Source organism: Solea senegalensis, linkage group LG5, assembly GCF_019176455.1.
Source record: "Solea senegalensis isolate Sse05_10M linkage group LG5, IFAPA_SoseM_1, whole genome shotgun sequence".
NCBI lineage: Eukaryota > Metazoa > Chordata > Actinopteri > Pleuronectiformes > Soleidae > Solea > Solea senegalensis.
In genome coordinates, this window is record NC_058025.1 from 5062397 (window position 1) to 5085651 (window position 23255).

The following is a 23255-nucleotide window of genomic DNA, read 5'->3' on the forward strand; positions in this document are numbered from 1 at the left end:
CATTTATCAAACTGTGTGTGTCTGGTGGGTAAATAACAGAGGGACAGCAAAGGGCATGACTCTTAAACCACCAGATAACCACAGCAGATCATCACACACAGTCTAGAGATTCACTGCCGAGAACGGATATTTCTCAGAGGGTTGCCTTCAGAGCGTTTGCTAATATGCTCTCTCCTGTATTGCCGTTTTATTTTCAACATAAAGCTGAGTTATTACAGCATCACCCATGTGACTGAAATGAAAGTTATCATCGAGGAAAAGGAAGAAAACAGAGAGACCCCTGCACACACACACACAGAGACATCTTTGATGCAGTGACATGTTTGGTAAAGTGAAAAGTAGTGGATGCAACACGAGTGAAGAGGGAAACCAATATTAAAGAAAGTCTCCAGACTTTTTGTAAAATTAGTTTTGATGTAGATCTAGATATATAAGGTACAGTTTATTATAGTATTGTATAAATATATATTGTAAAATTATGCTTGTATTGTCCTCTTATATTATTTCACCTGTGTTATCCAAGTTGTGCAGCATTGCCTTTAATGTCTTGCCATGTATTCTTTGTGTGAAACAGTGAAAATCTTTGTCTGAGACATGAGCGATGGGAGCATGAGTTAAGAAAAATAAAATATCCATGATTGGTTCAATCCAGCATTGGTGGCATGTAAGCACACACACACATACTCACAAGCGCAGGTTTAAGCCTGGGGACCAATAAGTTGCTTCCCACAGGCCTCCTCAAGGCTTTTTCCACAACCTCAGAGTCAGCTTGGCCTATCTGAACTCTAATTGGTATTTAATGCTCTCACTGAACCTTGGAGGTCAAACCCAAGTGTGTGTGTTTGTGTGCGTGTGTGTGTTAATGTTTGTGTTAGGAAGCTGAGCCAAGTGTGTCATAGGGGGTGTTACCAAGTAAGGGCAAAGAGAAGAGCTACAGAGTGCACAACTATGGAGGTGCTCTGCGATGTCTTCTGTGTAGACAGTGAATCATGATAGATGCCCAGAGAGGAATTATGTGGGATAATAGACCACCATGTTCCTTTATACTGGTTGTTATGATAGCATTTTACCTGATCTTTATGGCCTAGAACATAAAATAAAGGTCAGGAAATTTCCCAGGGATGAAAGTACCTCCAACCAATCCAAATTTGTCCATACTCCCTCTGCAAAGATGATTTCATGGTTGACAAGCCCATCTCTTGTTGGATTTGGCGTAACCTCAGATGCTGGCCCATATTCATCTTCCCATATTCATGTGAGTCACTGAAACTGAGGTGGAGGTCAGAGAGAAGACATCGCTGATGAGGATACATGGTGTGGTGGACTTTCCAGTGTTTTGCTGCGTGGTCTCTGCTAATGCTGTTATGAAAGAGTGGGCAGTCTGCCCGTGCAGCCCTGATGGGGAGGAAGACAGAGGGAGGAAGCCACCCCACGCTCCCTTTGTCTCGTTCCATGCCACTTCCAAAACTCAATTGTCCACCTTCTGCCAGAGACCACAGTCTGTGGAGACACTCAATGCAGCTGTCTACACTCGGGGAGAGGAAGGGAAAGGGGAAAGAAAAGAAGATGACAAATAAAGATGGAGGTGGGATGAAATACATGAAATGGGGACAAATAAGATATAGCCCATCATCTCCTTTTTTGTGATGTCTCTGGCATATCACTCTCTGTTTCATCTACCAGATCGGGCAGCTATGAAAAAGACATATGGTCTTTAAATATGTAATTATCAGGCTGAATAAGACCTGCATTGAATGGACATAAAGCATAAAATATGTTAGATTTTACACCTAGTTTTTTTTTTTTTTTTTTAAATGAGAAATGTTCCATGCTCTGTGTTTATCATGACCATTTTTCATTGGATTTACATCTATTACAGAGCTTTGGAACCTGTGCCATTACAAATTGCTCTATATGTAAAAGGAACAAATGTTGTTCTAAAGCAACACAGTTGTCAATAAGCATCAAGACGCTGCTGGTGATGTGCCTGCTGTCTCATAAGTAATCAGGCCAATCTGCTTTAGCAGAAAATGGCCGTACACGGCACGGCATTGATGGAAATGTCTCATTTCAACTTCATGGCTCCTCAAGAAGGCAAAACAAATCAGCAAATGTTCATGAATTTGACAGCAGAAGCGTGGAAATTCTGTGACAACTAGTTGGATTCGGTGAGCGGAGTGCCAGCACTTTGCATTAAGTTACACTAAACGCTAATTGGATGCTACCTGGCTCCACATCACTCGCAGTTGTGAACAGAATCTGTACATGGCTCTGACAAACAGCCATCTCTCTGGTGTTGCTGGCTGATTGCTCTCAGCAAAAGGAAAACTGAAGCAATGATGAGAAAAAAAAAGAAAGAAATCCCCTCTCTTCTCTTGCACAAGCCCTTGGCCTTGTTGGCACTGTGCTAGCTTTTTGATTTCTCCTAATGTCCCTGAAATTGATTTTCAGCCATGATTGCATTGCCTCTTTTGAGGTTAATCAAAGATTCTGAATAATTGCTGCAGTATGACTGTTCAAATGTGGAGGAACAAGAATAGCCGCGACTTTTCCCTCGCTGTCATCTGTGGAGTTATTTTAGCCCGGCGCATACTGTATGACTTCACAACATACCTCTCAAATGGTTCCCAGTTGTTAGCATGACAACATTTATTTCACTGGATATGAACCCTGCACAAGTTTGATCATAACCAAACATAGCATAATGTCACACAGCTTGGAAGTGGTCTGATTTTAGTTTTGTCATGTAAAGCTATTACTGTATAGGGCTGCAACTAAGGGTTATTTTCATAATCGATGAATCGAGTAATCATCTGGTCCATAGACTGTCAGAAATTGTTGGTCAGTGTTTCTCAAACCTGGAAAATATTTGGTTCATCAATTGTAAGAAAAATGAAAAGAAATTGGATCGGTGTTTCCCAAACCTGTTCTCAGATGTCTTGATTTGTTCAAAAAATGACTTATTTTAATGATTTCCAGAAAATATTCACATGTAACAAGGTGAAAAAATCTGAGAACATGTTTTAATCATTGAAAAAAGACTCAAACAGATTAATCAAGTACCTATATAGTTGACCATACATTCAGTAATCAATTAATAATCAATTAATGCAATACTCATTGCAGCTCTACAAGTGAAGCTAATGTGGCTGTGAGGAAAAAAGCAAATAATCCAAACACGATGAAATAAATAACTTCTCCTACTCCATCTGATTCATACATAGTTTGAAAGAAAATAAACTTCACTGCCGCACAGGCCTGACAACACATTAGCCTCTCACTAGCATTCTCCCTGCGTAATCACGCCGTCATTGATTTAAAAACATCCAGGGGAAGTCTGTGTTGTGCTGCTGTGTCTCCTGGCTGCCTTGTGCAAAAAAGAGACATCACCGTCCTGGAGCCACCCTTTTCGTGCCACATTGAACAATGGCCCCTCGTTTAACGCGCGAATGTAACCTGTGTTTGCACGGGGTGGGGGAAGCAGATTGATGAAAGGGTGAGGGAAGATTAATAAGCTGCACAGGGTAGTTATGACATACATTGTTTCACACATGCCCCGTAGAGGTGCGCCTCCCAAAATGCATCATTGTGTAAAATATTGACCCAGAGCATATCATTACTCTTTCGCCCGCGTGCTTGCTTTGCTCTCAGACGGAGGCTTCTAAACAGTAATAAACTATTCCAACCCTTTTTGAAATTCTGTTAAACTGCACCTTAAACCTAAAAAAATATATATATATTGTATGCTTTATGGTTTGCTCGAATGGACCCAAAATCCTGTCACGGGCTGAGAGAATTAGGAGCACTAGAAACGGGCAGAGGCCACATTGTCTGGTGCCAACACTTAATAAAAGTGTCTGTCTCCCTGCTAGCCAGGAGAAATCTGTCCCTGACCAGAGAGCCAGACAAATGAGAGACCTCTGGCTGTGTTGGAGGAGGCTGGAGGTTGGAGTGCATTACAACCTTGAGGAATACACTACACAACCCCTGCAATTTGTTTACTTTTTTACATAATATTACTAATTTTGCAGTACTCGTAGTAGTGTTTTATGCCTCATTTCCACAAAGTGGCACAGTGCAGTTCTGCTCGCCATGGTGTGTTTTGGAACGGTGCATCGTGATGTGGGGGGTGTGTGGACAGGAATTACGTAAACGACGTACCTATTTATGTTATGTGCGTCAGCTACGTAAATAGTGTAACATCGACTGTGGTACGCGTACCCTTCCTCTGGTGGTACTTCAGAAAGTACTGTTCGACTGTATATTCCAGGGTATATCAAATTAATCTAATTTCGCTATACCAGTGTGTGAAGTATATGTGAGGAAGAGGATGATGATGAGAGAGTAGATTATTTTATTGGGAATACATCTTCCTCCCGTGAAAAGTCCGTAGTAGGCTTTGCTCGGACTGTTTACACCACTTTATTTTAACATTGGCAATAATGATGATACTTCAAGAGCTCAATATTTTCTCCGATTGCACTTGCGAACCACTGCAATAGAGCTTTCAGCATTTTGTGTTCTTTCTTCTCGTCATGTGCGCGATTTGATTTGAAATTTGCTGAAGGCTGTATTGCGATTCCGATAAAATTTCGATTAATTGTTCAGCCCCACCTACCATCACACATAAGTAATGATTCACTGTTGGCAAATAAATGGACTGCAGAGTGACCGGCTCCTTCTATATGACTTGTGGTTGTTGTACGCAGTCAGAGGTTAGAAGTAGATGAAAAAAAATGGCAGCTTAAGATGGAACATTGCCGGTACTTTGAAAACATACATTATAATTAAAACATTATTAAACATGATCAATGAAACATGTTTATGGAAAGTGAAATTACTGCAGAGAGCATGACTGTTTAGTGTCTTAAGGTTACATTGCATTAAGTCACCACATTCACCATCAACGGCTTTGTCATGCAGGCATTGATGGGGAGGGGAAATAATTCTTTGCGCAACAAAAATCCTTTACTGCAATTGTTTAAGTGCAAGTGTTGTGTCTGTGTGAAGTATTAAGTGTTTTTCAATTAGTCAAATGGCAATGCTTGATGTTATCTAAAATTAGCTTTCATGTGAGATTTTCTAACCTTGTTTTCCCTGTTACTAGCTGGAGGCATCGCTTTGTTCTCCCTTCTTTTTAATTTGCTGCCAACCTGTTTTATTTATTTCTGCTGTTGCAGAAAATGCCTTTTGACCTTGATGATTACAAAAAGTAAGTGAATTGAAAAGGCACTGATACCTAGAAATCAGTGGACTGGTGCTGCAAGGTTATTCATCTTCCTACCTTGGTGCGGTTTCAGTTTTGCAGTGGTCAGATTTTAGCTCTCGCTTCGCTGTTTTCATTATCTTAAGAGGGCAGAGGAGAACCTTTTAGCCAGTGACCTTATAAACTTCCATTTCCACTTTGGTATGCCAACACGCACACACACACACACACACACACACACACACACACACACACCACCATCTGTGATATAGACGTTACCACACATTGGTAGTGAAGGCAACCTGAACAGAATGTGTGAGAAATGCAGACACTGAAATTTAGTCTCTAATAACTCAGCAGTCAAAGTCTTTTATTTTGTAAAGCAATTTATTCAAGTAAAAAAAAAAAAAAATATTGCGAGGCAATCTTTTTAATTGCAGAGTATCCCAGCATACACTATTTCTTATTCATATTTTGTTTGGGGGTCATGGCAGAATAAATTGAAATTTCATTTCTGGAGGACTGGATTATGGAAAAAGAAAAAAATAACTTTACACGACAAACCGGTTCCACTATTTATTGATAGCAGAACAAAATTTCTGTAAATATAATGAACTTCTGCGTATGCCAGCTAGTAAATGTTGTAGTAATATGCAAGTTAATGACAATATATAAATTAAAAATATAACCCATTCAGGTTCTCTGGTATGGGTTATGTCTTCTTTTTACAGCTCATTGCCTTCTTCTCTCGTTTTGGTGCCACAGTCTCAGACTTTGTCTCACACACAGACTGACACAGTGTGGTCACTTTGGACACCTGTAAAATATGGAGCTAATGATGTCTACTGTGGATGAATGGCTGACTGAACCTGTCATAGGTTTGTCCAATGCGGTGCCTTGTTCACCTCAAGGTCACACACTCGATTCAGAGAATGCTCAGGTAGAGGAGGAGACGAACTCTGGCAAACAGCATGCCAGTGGTTCCTCAGCTCTTGGTTTCATCATTAGACCCACAACTGCTTCCTGCATATGTAGTGCATTTTTATGGTGTTTATAGTCTTCTATACCGCAACCTTTTCATTTGAAAACAGCAGTTTAAGAAATATTCTACGTCCAGATGAGTGAATTTATATCATGTGATCATTCAGAGAGTCTGGGCTGGTATAAACAGGAAGCTGGTTCTCTTAGGTTTCAGAAAGTCCAACTAAAGCCTGTCCTAGACTAGATGTGGCAGACCACAGACGCAACAACCTTTGTAACCAATTTTGAATGTTATAATCCTGAGAAAGCACAAACTAGATGATGCAATCAATCGTTTAATCAAACAATTACTGGGTGGAGATTCTAGGGATTTGGAATGTCACTGGAAATCGAGTGATTTAAAGTGACTTCAGAATGTAAACAGACATGGAGGCCGACTGTTGTGTGTGTTGCCAGTCTTGCTGTTGATGTGTCCAATGACATTAAAATCGCGTCTGTTAATACCTCACAGTACACGATAATTTGGCCAGATAATCTGTCCAAAACCAGCCTCAAATCAGAAGGTAAATTGGGGCTGAAATCTGGCCAACTATCCACTAGTGTGGGGCGGGGCTTAACAAGAAAGAATGATGAAAAATCTGGATATGGGTTTCTTTTATGAGACCAATGAAGGGGTTGAAGCTGAAGCTGGATGTGTTAATAAAGCTTCTCACTCACAGTTCATAGTCGAGTTGTGTTTTTAAACAAAAACGGAGCCAACAGCGGTTTCAAGCCTCTCCATTCTCGAGGCTCTTTAACAGCCGGTGGATGGCCTGCATATCCACAGAAGAAATTAAACTAACATGGAGTAATGTGGATGGCCTCAGTGTTTGAGAATGTGTGTTTATTATTTGCTTTTTAACTTGGTGACGGATCATTTCTTTTATGTGTTTAATGGTTGTACCACATCTTGCCTTTGTTTTTTTGTCCTGTTAGCAAAAATATGTGGTCGCTGAAGAAGAGTGTTTTATTACTGTGACTGAGCAGAGATGTCAACACTTTAAGATTAGATCACTGCACCAGACTCATGGATACGTGTAAAGACGATTTTGGCTGTCAGGACACATTCCCTACACTGTGTGCTTTTACACTCGCCAACCTTTTGTTTGCGTCTGTCACACCACCGTGGCAGTCGACTTCTAGAAAGAAAAGCCCATTTTATTTTGTGTGAACGTATAAACATAGGTAAAGTGAGTTGGGCAGAAGAGAGTGAAAAGGTCTGCAGGATGAGAAATAAAAGAAGTCGACGTGAGCTGTGTTTTCTTTGCTGCCATTTCGAGCTTAGAGTGGCCCGGTGGTGTTGGAGTGAAGGGAGCATGGGGCACTGTGTGGGCTGGCCGAGTCTCAGCATCTGCCACCTCAGACTGTCCGTGGTTTGTGCCATTTCCAGCACATTGTTACGTAATTATCTGTGATAAACTCCTCTGCAGTCAAGCCACAAATCCACATGTCGGAGAACAACTCTGTGAAAGCGACATGCACGTGATGCCATGAGGACTCGCGCACACACAGAGACACGCGGATATACAGTATATTCTCTCTCACCTACTCAGACTTTGATTCACACAAACAAAACTTTGGGGAGGGTTTTGTATTTAGCAGCCAGAGGATGGAGGTATAATCCTGGCTTCCACACTGACACTCAGCAGAGTTCAGCAGTCTTCAGTGGTTCCTGTCGTGTCCAGCACTTTCCCCTCTCAACACTAAGTTCCTCAAAGTCCCCATGACAAAGAACCTGCTGATACTCTCTACTGTGTCGGAACTGGAACAAGAAGTCCTACCTCTACTTCCTGCCTGTGCTTTTGACAACTTTTGACGAGTTGAAGCTCAACAGACAGACGTGAGGGTTATCTTGAGTTGCTGCTATTGCTTACCTCGGAGGAGTCATTTTTATGATAATAATTAGGCGTTTGTGCATGCACATTGTTGAGATAATCATATTTTGTACCATATTTATGTACAAATTGGGGCGCAAAAATTAAGAACAATGGCCTGGTTTTGAGTTCAGAGAAATAATAACCACATTATTCTCTTGCCATGTTTTTTTTTTTTTTACAAGGGTTCTTGGATCTTCGTTTTGCTGTGTATTATCTAGTCTGATGCCAACAGAACAGGGGCAGGGGATGACAATGGAGTGGTGTACTGCGGAAGACTGAAGGCTGTGCCAGCAGGATAAGAGAGTGAAAAACAGAGGAGGGTGGGGGTTTCATTAGCATAACTAGCGGGATGCCCAGAACCTTTCTGGAGTGGCATGTTTACAGCGCCACACTTGGCACGAGCACACTCATTTTATGGGGTTTATTAAGGAGACAAGGGGAGGCACAAGCAGGATTTGGGATATTGTCGGTGCATGTGTGTTTGTGCAATAGTTCATTTTTTAATGTGTGTTTGGCTGTTTGCATGTGTGGGGTCTGACGGGAGGTGTGCTTGGTTTCAGCCACTCGTGTATGGTGGCATCTAGCCTAACTACTTTTACATGTTTGTGTTTTGGCTTAAGTGCCCTTAAAAAGCAATGAAATAGAAAGTGCATTCATAAGCCAATCCTCCAGAATAATCCCATTTCAGGGGAGCAGAGAATAGGGCTCTTTTGTTGTGCTCTGGCTCCTTTCATCTCTCAGAGGTCATTTTCACAGAGCAAACAGGGAGACTCATTATCAACCTGCACCTGAGAGGTCAGAACCTGAACCCACAGTCCCCCCCACCCCCACAGTCCCCCACCACCGTGCCTCTGCTCGCTGCTACCGCTGGTCCACATTCGGGTTTATTAGCGCAGAACATCTTTTCCAGTGACTGAGCTTGCCCTTATTGTCTACAGCGGTCAGGGTCAAGTCAAGGGCGCTCAGCCTAGATTGGAATCATTTGTCACATGGTCTCAGACTGGAGCTGATTTCAGCAGAGGCCGTTTGAGGAACACAGCGGTTCCAGCACCACCTCTGACACGGGGCACGGAGCAGTGCAGCTACTGGACTACGCAGATGGCCTCTACATATTACACTGCACCTGCTTGCCAACAAAAGCGCCCTCTCCTTTTATCCCTTTTTTTTTTTTTTCCAAATTTAAGGGCAATGACATGGGAGACTGGATTCAGAACGTAAATGGAACATGCTCACTGGATTGTCAGGACACATGCCCTCCCAAGTGTTGTGCCATTTCAGGGACCTTTGTCCCCCTTTGAGAGTCCAAAATTGCCTCGTGTGTGACTGTGATAATGACTCCACCTTTTATGTCCTCATGGAAGAAAAAAAAACATTTCCAGCCGAGGACTTATTCTTTAAATGATATAAACCATGCAAAGTGTTGCAATTTGGTCTGGAAGCATGGGGAAGGTTTTTTTTTCTTTCCACCTTCATGGTCAGCAGGAACTTGCATGAACAATGGATCGTGCTGAGGTAGCATGTGGAAAATGACTTTAATACACCATATAGAATGGCTTATTGCTTTGGTCAATAGGAGTGCACTGAAGATGGTGTATCCTGCCGCTTGGGAAGGTTAGACCTGTCAAAGGGCCACAGTGACTGATACCCAGACCCTGCTTATGAGGTCCATAATAGGTGTGTGTGTGTGTGTGTGCGTGTGTGGCAGGGGGACTGACTGACAAGCAAAGTTATAAAGGTTACATATGACACACACCTTGCTATTAAGCCTTAGATTAGTCCATATTTTTTTCTTATTTTTTACATCTAAGTGTATTTCATACATGGCACAATAGGACGTCAAGGTGGCACTAAAAGTGCTACACCATGAAAAACAATGAAATAACAAATATTAACAGAGCCCTGAATCAAATAAACAATATGTTTTCATCAAGCGGCTGAAGGAACACAGTGGAAATAGTGGAGAAAAAAACAAGGGAAATGAAAGATTGAGCGTCAGACCATTTTAACTTGTTTTCCCTCAGAGAGGGCAAGTGTGGAGGTGAAGGTCACAGAGAGACTAAGCACACAGCTCATAAACAGCACAGCTGGAGGAATCATTGAAATATAGCCCTTTGTTTTCTTGGGGCTGTAATTGGCCCTGGAGCCTTCCTCCCCTTCCCGCTCTCTCTTTCTCTGCACGTGTTTTGCACCGGCGTGGCGCGGTTTAGAGACACAGATTGTAAAGGCTAATGACTTTGGGGTTAAAGGGCACACCTGCGGTCACAGAAACAATACACAATACAATAAATACGGAAAAACATAAACAAACATATGGGGAAATAACAGTCATCGCCGTACAACTCTCCTGCCCTCCATGCAGGTTTATTGGTTAGCCCTACTGTGATTAATACAGTAATAATATTGTTATATTTGGTCATTCTTTGTAGGGTGCAGCAATATTATTGAATACTTTTCCAAATTGAAATTGATTGAAGGTCAGTAGCAGGTTGTATTTTAAACACTACATGAGAGGCAGAGAACATACACTAATTTCAGTACTGTCAGAGGTCAGCTGTTTTTTTCCTTTATTATTATTATTTAAATTCTCCACAAAACAAAATGACATTTTCATCACATTGACCATGTTATGCAAAGCAGCTTAATGATACTCTTGCTGCCCTTTTCATAATTGCTTCAGCCAGTGGTCTCTCTAGTTTGGGGTCAGCCCAATGGTTTCCTCTGTTTAATCATAACTCAGTCAGGACACTGAAGTGTGGGCCAAATTACCTGAATCAGGATCGACAATGGCCATGGGGTCATTCTCAGCAGATGTCAGGGTCACCAAACACTATGGCAGTCGATATGCATTTGGTTAGATATTCTTTTAGCTAACGGGACAGAGATTAATTTGCAGAAAGTAATAATAAAGTACTCTTCTGATTAACCAATCTGTATATTAATGCTGGACATAAGAAGTGAGTTTTGGCATCTGTTTAAAACCTGGCAATATTGACACAGTGTCACAGTGGAGTAATGATTAAATCTGTCGATTTGTTTCTCGATTAATTGCGTATTTGTTTGGTCCATCAAATGTCAACAAAAGTTAAAAAATGTTGATCGGTGTTTCCCAAACCTCGGAAAATGATGTTCTTAGATGTCTTGTTTTGTCCAAAAATTACTTGTAGCATAGAAACCATATATATATAATATACTCATTTAAGAAGCTTCAACAGAAAACACTCAAAAGCACTCAAACTTTGATTAAAAATTGAACAATAGTTACAGCCCTAATCAGAAGTGAAATCAAGTATGGGTGTCCAGGTCTATTTTTTTTTCCTCCCGTCGGTCTGTTTTTATTAAGTTGACAGTGGTGGAAAAAGTCCTCAGGGATTAGCTCTGGAAGACATCTGTCGCTTCTCCTGACTGGAGGCCTGAGATCTCTGAGTAAAGAAGAGAAAAACAGTATCAGATCCAGCCTGAGATAGCAGGGCTTTGCCGTATAATTACCACGTTAACCCAGATGATTCTCTCTGATCTCTGCAAACATCAGGGCACAGGCCCGCCAGGCCGGTTTCAGCACAGATCTGTCACAGTGCACTGTGGGACACTGGATGTATGTTAGCTTGCTAGCAAAAGGACCTTTGATATGGTCTGCATATGCTTTATTTTAAACCCCTTGTGTGTTTTTTTTTTTTGGCTTGAACTTAGTAACAGGCGCTTATGTTCACAAATCCCCGCCAAAAATGAATTCTAAAGAAAATATGCTAATATTCATAAAATAGGCATGTGTGAATTGTTAATCTTGCTTCATTGTTCTTGTTTTAAATGTAGGTGGGCCTAGCATACTTCAACAAATAATTTTCTGACGTACATCAACATTAAAAATGATGGGCTTTTTTGTTTCCCGGAAACCCTATTCTTTGAAATTTCACTTTGTCCTGTTTTCCCCCCGATTTTTTTATTTCTGTCATTCTATACCTAAACCTCTTTTAATCTAAACCACACAAAATAGGGATATGTGAGATCTGAGACCTTTTCCTTCATTGAGTGTTATCCCCCTGAATGTGAGTGGAGATTCTGTCTTTGGTTGCTTGCTTCCTAAGCCTTATTGATCTGTGGGCGTTTTTTTCGCTCCCCCATTCTCCAAAGTCACTAAGCTTGCATCAATTCATCTTAATCTGTTTGCTCCTTAAACCCGGAACAAGGCAAGTCTTGTTCCTGGTTGTAGGAGTCTCTCGGCTGGTTTCCCTCACATCCTTCCTAGTCAGGTTCTCCTGGGTGGCAACAAGAGGCTTTTCATATTGAATCAAGTGTTATTGAGTTTCCCCACACACCTCTTATATTCCCCCCTCTTCTGCCTTCTCTCCATCTCTTTTTTCCCCTCTCTTCCATCCACTTTTAACAAAGCATTCCTTTAATGACTGAAGGATTACGGGCCAACCTTTTGCAGCCAGTCTGTGGACTAGCCTGTAATCTGACCTCATTACATCCCCTGTGACAAGCTCTCAGGTCACCACAGAGTGACTACACCTTATCCTTCTGTGAAGCCAAGCTGCACACAAGCACCCACCCCAAGATGACACTCAGTCAACCAAGTCAGGCATTCAGGGAACCTTTTCCTCCCTGCCATACCTGTCCACCAAAGCATAGTATCCCTTGATCCTGTTACCTTCCCTTAACTTGTCCTCCGTTACACTATGACCAAGATGAATGGCCATTTGTAGAGGCGGATGAAAACACAATTGGGCATGGCAGTGTTACTGATAAATGTGCAAGGGGACCCTGTTCTAGTGGCTCCAAATGTTCTGACATAGCCAGGTTAGAGCAGCAGGATCAGGGTATCGATGGCCCATTGTCTGTCTGGCGTCTCATACTGCCAATCACATGGCAGCAACTCATTATGTGCAGACATGTCGACATGGTGACCTGCTGAAGTTCATACTGAACATCAGAATGGGGAATAAAGGTGATTTAAGTGCATGTTTGTTGCTGCCAGATGGGCTGGTCTGAGTGTTTCACAATCTGCTGATCTACCACCAAGTTTCGTTTCATGCACAGCCATTTCTACGGTTTACAGAGAATGGTCCAAAAAAGAGAAACTATCCAATGAGTGACAATGAAATTGCCTTGTCGATGCCAGGCGTCATCGGAGAATAACCAGTCCGTGATTTAAAAAAGGCCAACAATAATGCAAATCATCACTTGTTACAACCAAGGCAGAATTCTACTGACCAAAGTGAAGCTTTTTTGTAAATCAAATTTAATGCGTTCAAGCCACACACATTTAGTAGTCGGCCAATATTACATGCTTTGGCATATGCTTAAAACAACCACATTGGAGTTATTGTCCGTCCTGGGAGAGGGATCCCTCCTCTGTGGCTCTTCCTGGGGTTTCTCCCATTTTTTTCCCTGAACAAGGGTTTTTGTGGAGTTTTTCCCTTACTCGATGTGAGGGTCTAAGGATGGAGGGTGTCACTTGCTGTACAAACTGAAAAGCCCCTCGAGGCCAATTGTATTTGTGATGGGCTATATAAATAAAATTGACTTGACATTGGAATTATCTGGCTCAGGTGTATTTGATATCAATATGGAGTAGCTGCATTTCTATTTAAAATTGTTGAGTTTAAATATCCCCTCTCCACCTATCATTTCTTTACTGCTTCTATTATTTCTGGCTCAATTTATTTTTCTTTACAGCCTTCCATGACTTGAATGCGCCTACAGGCCACCACCCCCCCTTCCCCTTCTCTTTTTCTCCCTCAGTCTATCTCCATCCCTTCTTTTCCCCTGCATGTGTCCCTTCATCCCACCAGCATTTGAAGGGCAGGTGTTGACAGCGAGCTGGCATGTTGTCAGGCCTACTATGCAGGATTGTGAGGTTTGTACTGTGCTGAAGAGGACAACGGAGGCCAAGGCAGGTCCATTACATCACCCCCATCAAGACTGATTGGGCTCAGGATGGGGATCCATGCATGCTCATGAGCTGTTGGCCCGGCTCGGCCCATATGCCTTTAATACAGGAACAGATGTGGAGCAGAGACCCTGAGCTCTCACTCCTCTCATTCCCTTTCTCTGCCCTCCACACTGACTCGAGCCAGCCCTGTTGTCCTGGGCTATGCTTAGCTGGCTGCTAGTTTAGGTTTAATGGGAACTAACTGGCATACTAAGGTGGTCGGGTGGACGTGATTTTTATTTCACATGGCCTCCCTGTAGAATTGTCAGCACAGAGAGCGAAAGGGGAGGGAGGCAAAAGTCGAAGAGGTGATGACAGAAAAATGAATTGTTGGCAGATGATACCAAACTCATTTATCATCAAGCCATTTGGGACATGGTTTCTCTTACAAACACACCAAATGGGCCGTAACAGGTTTAGAGAAATATTTCACTTGATATCTCGTCACAAATCAGTTGTTTATCGTAGATTTTTAGTTGTGATAACTGTGGCCAAAATGTGCCCATCCAAATACTGTATGGTTTAAACAATACTGAGGGAGTACCATTTCCCAGAGAATTGTTAATATTCTCAGCAACTCCATCACATCCGTACAGAAGTCTGTGGTGGGGAGCAGGTGGGAGAGACTCTGCCATGTCTGTGCACTAATTTGTTGGACCTGAACCAGTAGCGACTAGGGAGAGAGACGGTGCCATACCGCAGTCAAGTCACCCTATGAGGTTCTGTGTGGCCAAGCCTGTTCAGTCTGTCTACTTCTTTTACTATTTCAGGTCAAGTAAAGCAAGAATGTAAGGTATTAATGGAGGCATTTGCACAAGGGTAGAGGCCAGGGTAGAAGAAAATGAGAAAGGGTAATCAGATCGTCCAATAAAGTGGATATGGGTGGATGTAAACACAGGGGAAAAAGATGGGGAAGGGAATGAAATGAAGGCTAAAAGAGCAGAGCGATATTATGGCAGAGGAGGAGTGGACAGGAAGCAGCAGGGGTTGACTTGCATCTCCTCAATAGCCTCCCTCTCCTGTTATCTGTGCCAGAGCAGCACAGATACAGCCAATCAGGTCCTAAGGTCTCTGGCAGCTATTTCTTGGAGAGGGATTACCGACCCCTCCTATTGGGCGGGACAAGGCCTCCTGGTCTGAATTCATCAGCAACATGGCCTACGAGATGTAGGAAGCAGGTTAATAGACACTCATCAGACATCTGCCGCTGGGTTACCGTCCAATAATCTTCTCCCTGGATCTGCTGCCAACAATCGGTGACCACATTTTTCCCCCCTAAACCTTTCAATTGCCCTCCCTCCCTCTCACTCTCCTCATCTCCCTCTCCTGTCTGCTAATCTCAACCTCTCTTCTTAGTACAGTGTAACACTCACACAGGGGCACTCTTAGACAGGCCAGTGAAAGGGTAAATGTGGACAAGCATACACACATTTTCAATTTTACCATCTTTCATTATGCTCTTTCTTATGGCAGCAGACTTTTTTAATTTGGAGGGCCACTCCTGATGTTCTGGTGACAGATTTGGGAGCTCATCAGTGGCTCAGTGTGGTTGTGTGATCAAAAGTCCACTGTCTTACAAGAGCCAACTGTAATCCTTGCTTCCAAAGAATATCGCCTACATCCGTCTGGCTCCAAACCACTTCCTGCTCACACTGCCAATGAGGAATGACTATCTCTGGCAGTGTCTGTCTGTTTTTATTCATTCTGTATTGACACTCTCACTATCTGTGTCTTTCAACAGTTTGATTTAGCAAGAACCATTGTTGCACGAACAGTTAACTCCGCTTTAGGCTACTGCTCTTCAGGATATATCGAGTGGGAACCGGTCGCAGTAACATCAGTAACTCTTTACTGATGTTATAAATCAAGTGAGAAGTTAGCTAATTTTCCCATAGACTTCCATTCAAATTATTTTTTTATGTGGCTATTCAGTATATTCTTACTTTCTGATTGACTTCACCAAGAAAACTGGAAGACTCTATCCTTTTGTATACGTCTATGGGAATTATGCATCCTTTTTTACAATCTTGATCTGATTAGTTGATTATAATAACCTGTGTCTCCCTAGAGTGCTCTATTTATTTGGATGAATGAATTTGTAACAATTTATAAAATGCATCAGTAAAAATCCTTCTTCTCCCCAGACCTTAAATTTTCCCCGTAGCCCTTATTACCAAAAATAACTATGTTCTTCTATTGACAACTTCCAGCATTCAAGGTTAGAATTACACTCCCGGGCATATAATGGCTCTCCTAATGATTGCAACCACATAACTCAAGTGAAAATCATGTGGCTCCTCTCTTATTGACTGTTTTCTCAACCAGGTTGAGAGGGCAAGTAGAGAGTGAAGCGCCCTCTCTGCCAGGTTATTTATGACTTTTCTTCCCCAAAGTTATTTTTCTTTCAGTGATTGCAGAGTGGTGTGTTAAATCCGACGTGTCGGGAGATTACTCAGCTGGCCGTCAAGTGCACATGGTCAATTTGCCATGATGAGAGCAACTGGATCGCACATCCCTCTGGAATCTCACTTTGGAATCTCTGGGGGGAACCCCTCACACACACACACACACACACGGAGGAACGCCAATGTGGTAGTCATTTTGGCCGCCAAAATCAAATGGGGGTTCAATCGTTTCCACATTTCTTAAGATAACATTATGAGAGCGAGAGAGATCGGAGGGCCAGGGCAATCAAACATGTTCTGTTTGGTGAGGTTTCTATGGAAGGAGAAATAATGGGGTCAGAGGATGAAAGGTGAGACATGTGTAAGAGCAGTTTCTGGGTTCAGCCGTAGGACAGTGCCACTTGTTTTTGACTTCTCTTCACACGCACAGTTCACTGCTGTCAAAGGCAGCCTGTTACAGATGCCCTGTGGCCACTCCTCGCAGCAATTAGTGCAATTAGACCTAATAACTTTGGGAATTACTAGAAAAACAGGAGGGGAGGGGTCGGTAAACGAAACCTGTAGCCTACCAAGCACATGTTGGAGTGGTTAGGTACACATCCTTTGAAAAACTTTCTCTCTGGTTGAATGAGGTGAACGTAAATACATGAATATTAAGGGATCACTGTCTGTTGTAGCTTACTGCTATCTGTTGGCACGAGTCATTAATATGCTTGCGGAGTCTTCTGATGCGTGAGAGGGGTGTGGTTATGACAAGAAGAGTCATTCATAACTGCTGGATTCTTTTGTGTGAGGCATGTGAGTCGGATAGGGGCAGGTTGAATGCAGGCTGGTGCCCGTCTCGTGGCCTCACAGGGAATTTGGGACTTGTAGAATGGGTAGAGGGGCGTTTCCTCTGTTCACACTTGAGCTCTGCCCAGCCATGCTGAACCCCCAGGCCTTCATCTCTTCCCAAGGCCATCATCTCATCTCTCCCAGTAACAGAGTAATGAAGTGGGGACCATTACGGTCACTACGGCTAATACTGGGCTAATGGAGTTCAGATAGAGGACCAGCCCACTTCTGCCCGTTAATATAGGCCAGAGCAGTTAAGACACAATTAAGAACTGGGAAGGCTGAACCTTGGGAGCTATTCTTTTGATATTTAAATATGCTCTTCATTTTTGTGGGTGACACATCACTTAATCAGTCATTTTATGTTCGGAGGAAATTGTACAGAGAGGAATTAGAGTGCAATTGGTCACAGATGTGTATTACATAATTCAGAAAATAAGATTTTGCGAATGTGTACTGCTGCAAATTGAGTGCAATTACAGATACTCACAAATGTGGGTTCGGATTAACGCAGAAATGCCAAGCCAATCAAATGCCTAAAATAGTTTCATGAATGCTCACATCATACGACATATTTAACTTCAACTTTGCAGATCTGATTATCCCATTGAAAGTCTCTAATCCATGAAAAGTGTACATATGTTTTTTATATTATTTTTTTTATGAATAAATATACAGGTACCTGCAGCAATGCCCTAATAATCTCTTCACCATCTCCGGCTTTATATAGATCTACTGTACACTTGCTGCATTCAAGGGTGTCTGGTTGACGAAGAATTCAAAATGTTTTGTCTAAACATAAATAAAAGCAAACCATACATAGATTCAACAGGAGCCTATAAATGTAGGTGCTAGCCGATGCCAACTAAACCCAGTTTCTCTCCTGTTAGTGCTGCGTTTTCCTCTGTAGTTTGTGTTTACATGAGTAAATGTCTCCTATTCTGAAAATGTAACTTTCATTTCAAGACAGTTGTTTTTTGGATCTCTTATTTCTGGTATTCAGCTGGACATCCCCCCCGTAGTGTTCACCAAGCTCTGCTCCCCGTAGACGCACGTGTCTGCTGACTCTGCTTCTTTCAACGCGCTCCCTCGCACAGGTATAGCCACTTGCTTTCACCAGTTCAGGTGCAATCTCTCTCTTCTAAGACCACAGTCTTAGTCACGACACCCTTGTAACTTTGCAATAATAATAATAATGTGAGTGCTATTGTTCATAATTGAGCCATAAGATTCTCTTTATTTGTCCCACATGGGGAAATTTGCAGTGTTGCAGCAGCCAAAAATCACAACAAGGTAGAAAATAGAAGAAAATAGAAATAAAGTAAGGAAATAAAAGTATTTATAATATGTTAAAGTAAGACAAATAAGTAAAAAAAGACCAGAGCAACCACATATTATACTATTAGAAACATTTCCTGACTTGTTTGAGAATAGTACCTGGATTAAGTTGCTTGATATTTGTAGATTCATACATGCGAGCTTGTGTGTGCACACATTTTGTTAACTATGAACTTGGTGTGTTGCGCTGTGCAGAGTGCAATTCTCGGCAGAATCTTTAAAGTTCAGTCATGATTTCTGCCTGACTCCGGCTCGAACGTGCCCACTTACTAACGAACACGTTTGCCGTAATCTTGGTCACAGTCTGCCTGAGCCTTTAATGAGGGACTTTTTGTCACGACGGATCTCCTTCTGATCCTCGGTTAGAAGTGAAACTCCTGCAGTCAGCAGTCAGCACTTCTCCACACAGTAGCTTGCTGCTGCAGAAATCCACCAGCCAAGAGATTTTGAGTTTCTGCGCCGCCATGTTTGAGGCTTCTTTTTCATACCATGTTCGCACTGGCCTCTTCCTTGGCCAGTGCATATAATTTGCTTCACTCTAAAGTCCTAACGCCAGGAACTGTCTTCCGACATCAGCCATCTTTGGAACACTCCAGACGACGCTGCATTTTCTCAAATTTTCTCTTCGTCCCTGTCTCTGTCATATCTCTCACTGTCTCTTGTTTTTCACTCTCACTTGCTTCTTCTCCCCTTTGTGTTCCTCCTCCTCCTCCTCCTCGGCGATCTGGCTTACAGCTGAAGCTGATTCAGGCATGGAAGGGATCAGATGATTTCAGCTGGAAAAACTGCACTCATTTTTTTTTTTTGTTGCGTATTGCTTTCAACCCTGCTATTATGTAGTTGCCTGTTTTACAGTAATACCCTTAAACACAAAGACTGGTGATGGAGAAACCATTGCAGAGTCAGATTTGTCCAACAGCACTTACAGCAAAAATATCCCCTTACAGTAAAGAGAATAAAAGGGATTTTCTTTGGTATTGAGTGACTTAAATAAAAAGGAATGTTTTTTTTGATGGTCTTTGCCCACTATGAGTAACTACAAGATCCACACCACTTGTTTGCTGACAGTTAAAGGTTTCATTGTGGAAGTATTTCCTTTAATTAAAGACATTTTAATTTGAACATGGACACGAACAGTTGTTTATGTCATACATGCAAAGGGGTACTTCATATCTTATTTTTCGCCGTGTTGGACAGGACTGAGATGAATGCAGGGTGTGTCCCTTTGGGGGGTCCCCGAGAGGTTCCAGGGTGATCCAGAATGGGCAATGGGCGTTTCTCCCCGTTCACACTTGATCTCTGCCCAGCCATGCTGAACCCCACGGCCTTCCTCACTTCTTAGAGCCCGTCCTCTCCGCTGCTCTCCATGCAGCAGGGTGTAATGGAGTGGGGAACATTAGGGTCACAGTGGCTAATACACGGCTAATGTGGCTCAAATAGATGCCCGTCCCACCTCCTACCTTTTTAAACACGCGAGTAAATTGAAGACTTTTAAAGGACAATAGGCGGGGAGTCGGTGTTCAAGCACCACTGGTTTTACTGCTTGTCTGAGCTGCTCGTGAAATATCAGAACATGTTAGTGTTTGTATTACAGACGACAGTATTTGAATGTGTGAGTAATATTCTCGAAAAAGCATAACACCATGGTTCTCAAACTCTGGTATGTATACCAGCAGTGGTACGCAAGCTTCCTCTGGCGGTACGTAGAAAATGAAACAAATAACCACAAGAGAAAGATCTGTAGCTGACTTTTTTGGCCTATATACACCACTGTATTTTTAACTTTTGTGATAATGGTCCTTGGTATAAGCATTAAAGTGATAAATAATGATTAAGTGTATATTTGAGCCCTCCTGTAACGTTGCTTGTAAATCATTTTTCTCTGGGTTTTCAAACCTCCTTCCCTAACCTGTTCCAGCCTGTCTGTATCTCTTTCTGGTCAGTAACTATACGAGGAAGGCTATTACTCCAGATAGAGGTGTGAGCTGTGCCGGGCCGACCTGTATTGATCGTCTGCGAGAGGACGCTGAGCGGGGGAGAAGGACTATTTGCTTTTAAGTTCAATGGCTCTCCAACACTGTTAGTGTTGCAGCCACTGGAGCAATCGATATCTGGACAGGGACCCGTGTCACGAGACTGGCCTCCCCATTAGAAACATCATAATACTTTGCCGATGCTGTTACCCTCACGGCCAGAGCTTGTTGTTTAGATGTGTTTTTTTCCCCCCCTCTTTACATCCCTCCCCTTGGTGTTTCTTGTCATTTCTCCCCCCTTTTTTTTTTTGCATCATACCAGGTGCTTTCTTATTTAACACTGTATGCCGGGTTTAAGCATGGCGGGCTGGATTCAGTGTGAATTGTAATTATAGATGATACACATGGCTGGAAGGGAGAGATAGAGAGAAAACACAGAGCAGAATAAAAGGCAAACAGTCATTTGCTGCAAAGGTAGGTGTCAGAAGGTAACTGATTATGTAAAGAACACAGTGAAGGTGTTCGGCTGGGTGTGTGCGAGTGTGCATGCACACACCCTTTTTCTGAAATAAAAAAAAAATATATAATTAAATGCGCTCATTGCGTTTCTTGGCTGTGGTTCAAGTGCTGAGGGGAAAGAAAGAAAAAGGGCGCGATTGTTTCTAGTTCAAGGTGTGTAATGCACAGAGGCATACATACATAATGGGGTATTGTCAGGGGGTTACTATGAGGATATTAATGCCCTGGTTTGTCCATGCTATTTGGTGCAGTGTCGCTCCCTGAAGGGAACAGTGAGAGTTGGCTGCCCTAACTACTCTACCCCCCCTCCACACACACACACACACCCTCTCCTCCTCTCAAGGCCCCAACTAGAGGTCAGTCTGTTTAGCACAAGAGACGAAGCCCATTTTTTGTCATGATGTACCAAATACTCTCTCCCGCTTTCCTTCCCTGCTCAGGACGCAACCCTCCTCCCTCATCTCCTTTCCCAATCATCCCTCCTCCCCTCCATTGGTAAACATAAATGCCCCGCCTTGCCTCATTGTGTCCTGAGCATTCAACCTCTTTTTAAACCCTCTCAGTATCTCTGCTCATCCCTGTGTGTAATCCCTCTCCACCCGTATGCATATGCATAGCCACTCTATGGCTGTGCATACATTTGTGTCGACTCCCCGACGTTTTCTACCAACTCTCCCACCTCTGCCTACACTCCTCCCCATCGTCTCTCCATGAACCTGTTTACGTTTGAACATTTCCACTGGCATTTGAACTCATCCCATCGATTTCTTTTATGGCGAGAGTTTTTTTTTCGAGGCAGTTCCTTAAAGGGGCCTGGAATCGACCATCTAAATATTTGACTAAGAGTTCACCGAGATTGTTCCCGGGCCCCGGCGAGAAATTCAGACGGAGGCGCGGTGTGAGAGAAAAAGGGGAAGTGGTTGGACGTCTCCGACAGGAAGAGGCTGGAGGGAAGATCCAGCCAGAGGAGAAGTGCTGCATAGGAGAGTGGCTGCAGTACAGAACACAGGCTGCATTATACTCAGCCTCCACAAGAGAGTGCTGCTGGACAATGCATCCAGAATCACAAAGCAGAAGTGGGGGGGAGAAGAAATTCCAAAACACTACATATATTTATAAATATTCACATTTTAACAGCCTTCACTCTCACTTCTTCAAATAAAGTTATGGTCTTGTACTTAAGTTGCAGTCCTAAAAGCTAAATTGATTGTCCTTGCACTTCTCTAAGTACTGCTATTATGCATGTGTGACAGTAATTACATGCTAAGTCGTCGGTGACATCAAGCAGAATTGACTTCACTCTTCCCTCGCATTGTCAATCCATCGTTTTACTTGAACAAAAATGTGTTTCGGAGATAAATCTGAATGGAGAGGGGTCTTGACCGACACATGGAAGAAATGCAAAATAATGAATCTAATTGAATGTCTATTAAAATTATAATTTCTGCCTGATTGGGGAAGTGAGTGGCAGTGTCCAGAGTATTACCTGCCACAGTATTTCTCACTTCACTGAAGATAAGACTCTCTCTCCCTCCCGTCCTTCTCTTTCTTACTGTCTCTCTTTTTGTCATCTCTCTCTCCGTCTGTCTTCATCCGCACATCATCGTTTCAGACCTGGCTCGTTCTGTCCCAAATTGCAGCATTAGGATGTACAGATGACAACATTTGCACTACAATCCCCTCCCATTATGCCCACCATGACAATAGCCGCAGGGCACACAGAGGGGCTCTTGTACCATCTCCTCTGGTTCCTTTATGCTTAAATGAATAATGCATACAAATATCCACTGTAAAACAACTGTGTGTGTGTGTGTGTGTGTGTCCTCCATTATTAGCTCTGCGCCCATTATGTACTTTACTGTACATTTTTACGTCACTGGCGTATGTTCTCTGTAAAGACAATAGTTCCTAGATTTTGAAACCCAGGGAAGGGAATAAAAAAAAAAAAGAGAAAGGGATTTACATCAGAAACACTGGAGCAAAGCTCGTCTTCACAACAGCAAGGCTCTACATAATCCACTTGTTATTGGGAGTTGTTTAAATAATGGTAATTACTGATCTCTTTACATTGCATTCTCTCCCATTAACAAGCTGTGTTTCTCACCAAACCCCCCTTTTCCTCATTGTCTGTTTTCTTGCACTACAGTTGTA

General features: G+C 42.6%; 1 protein-coding gene across 1 annotated transcript in view; it reads left to right on the plus strand.

Moving 5' to 3' along the window:
• The window catches only part of LOC122768958 (ultraviolet-B receptor UVR8-like), a 324378-nt gene that overhangs the window by 89462 nt on the left and 211661 nt on the right, over positions 1-23255 (plus strand). The gene's annotated exons all lie outside the window — the stretch shown is intronic.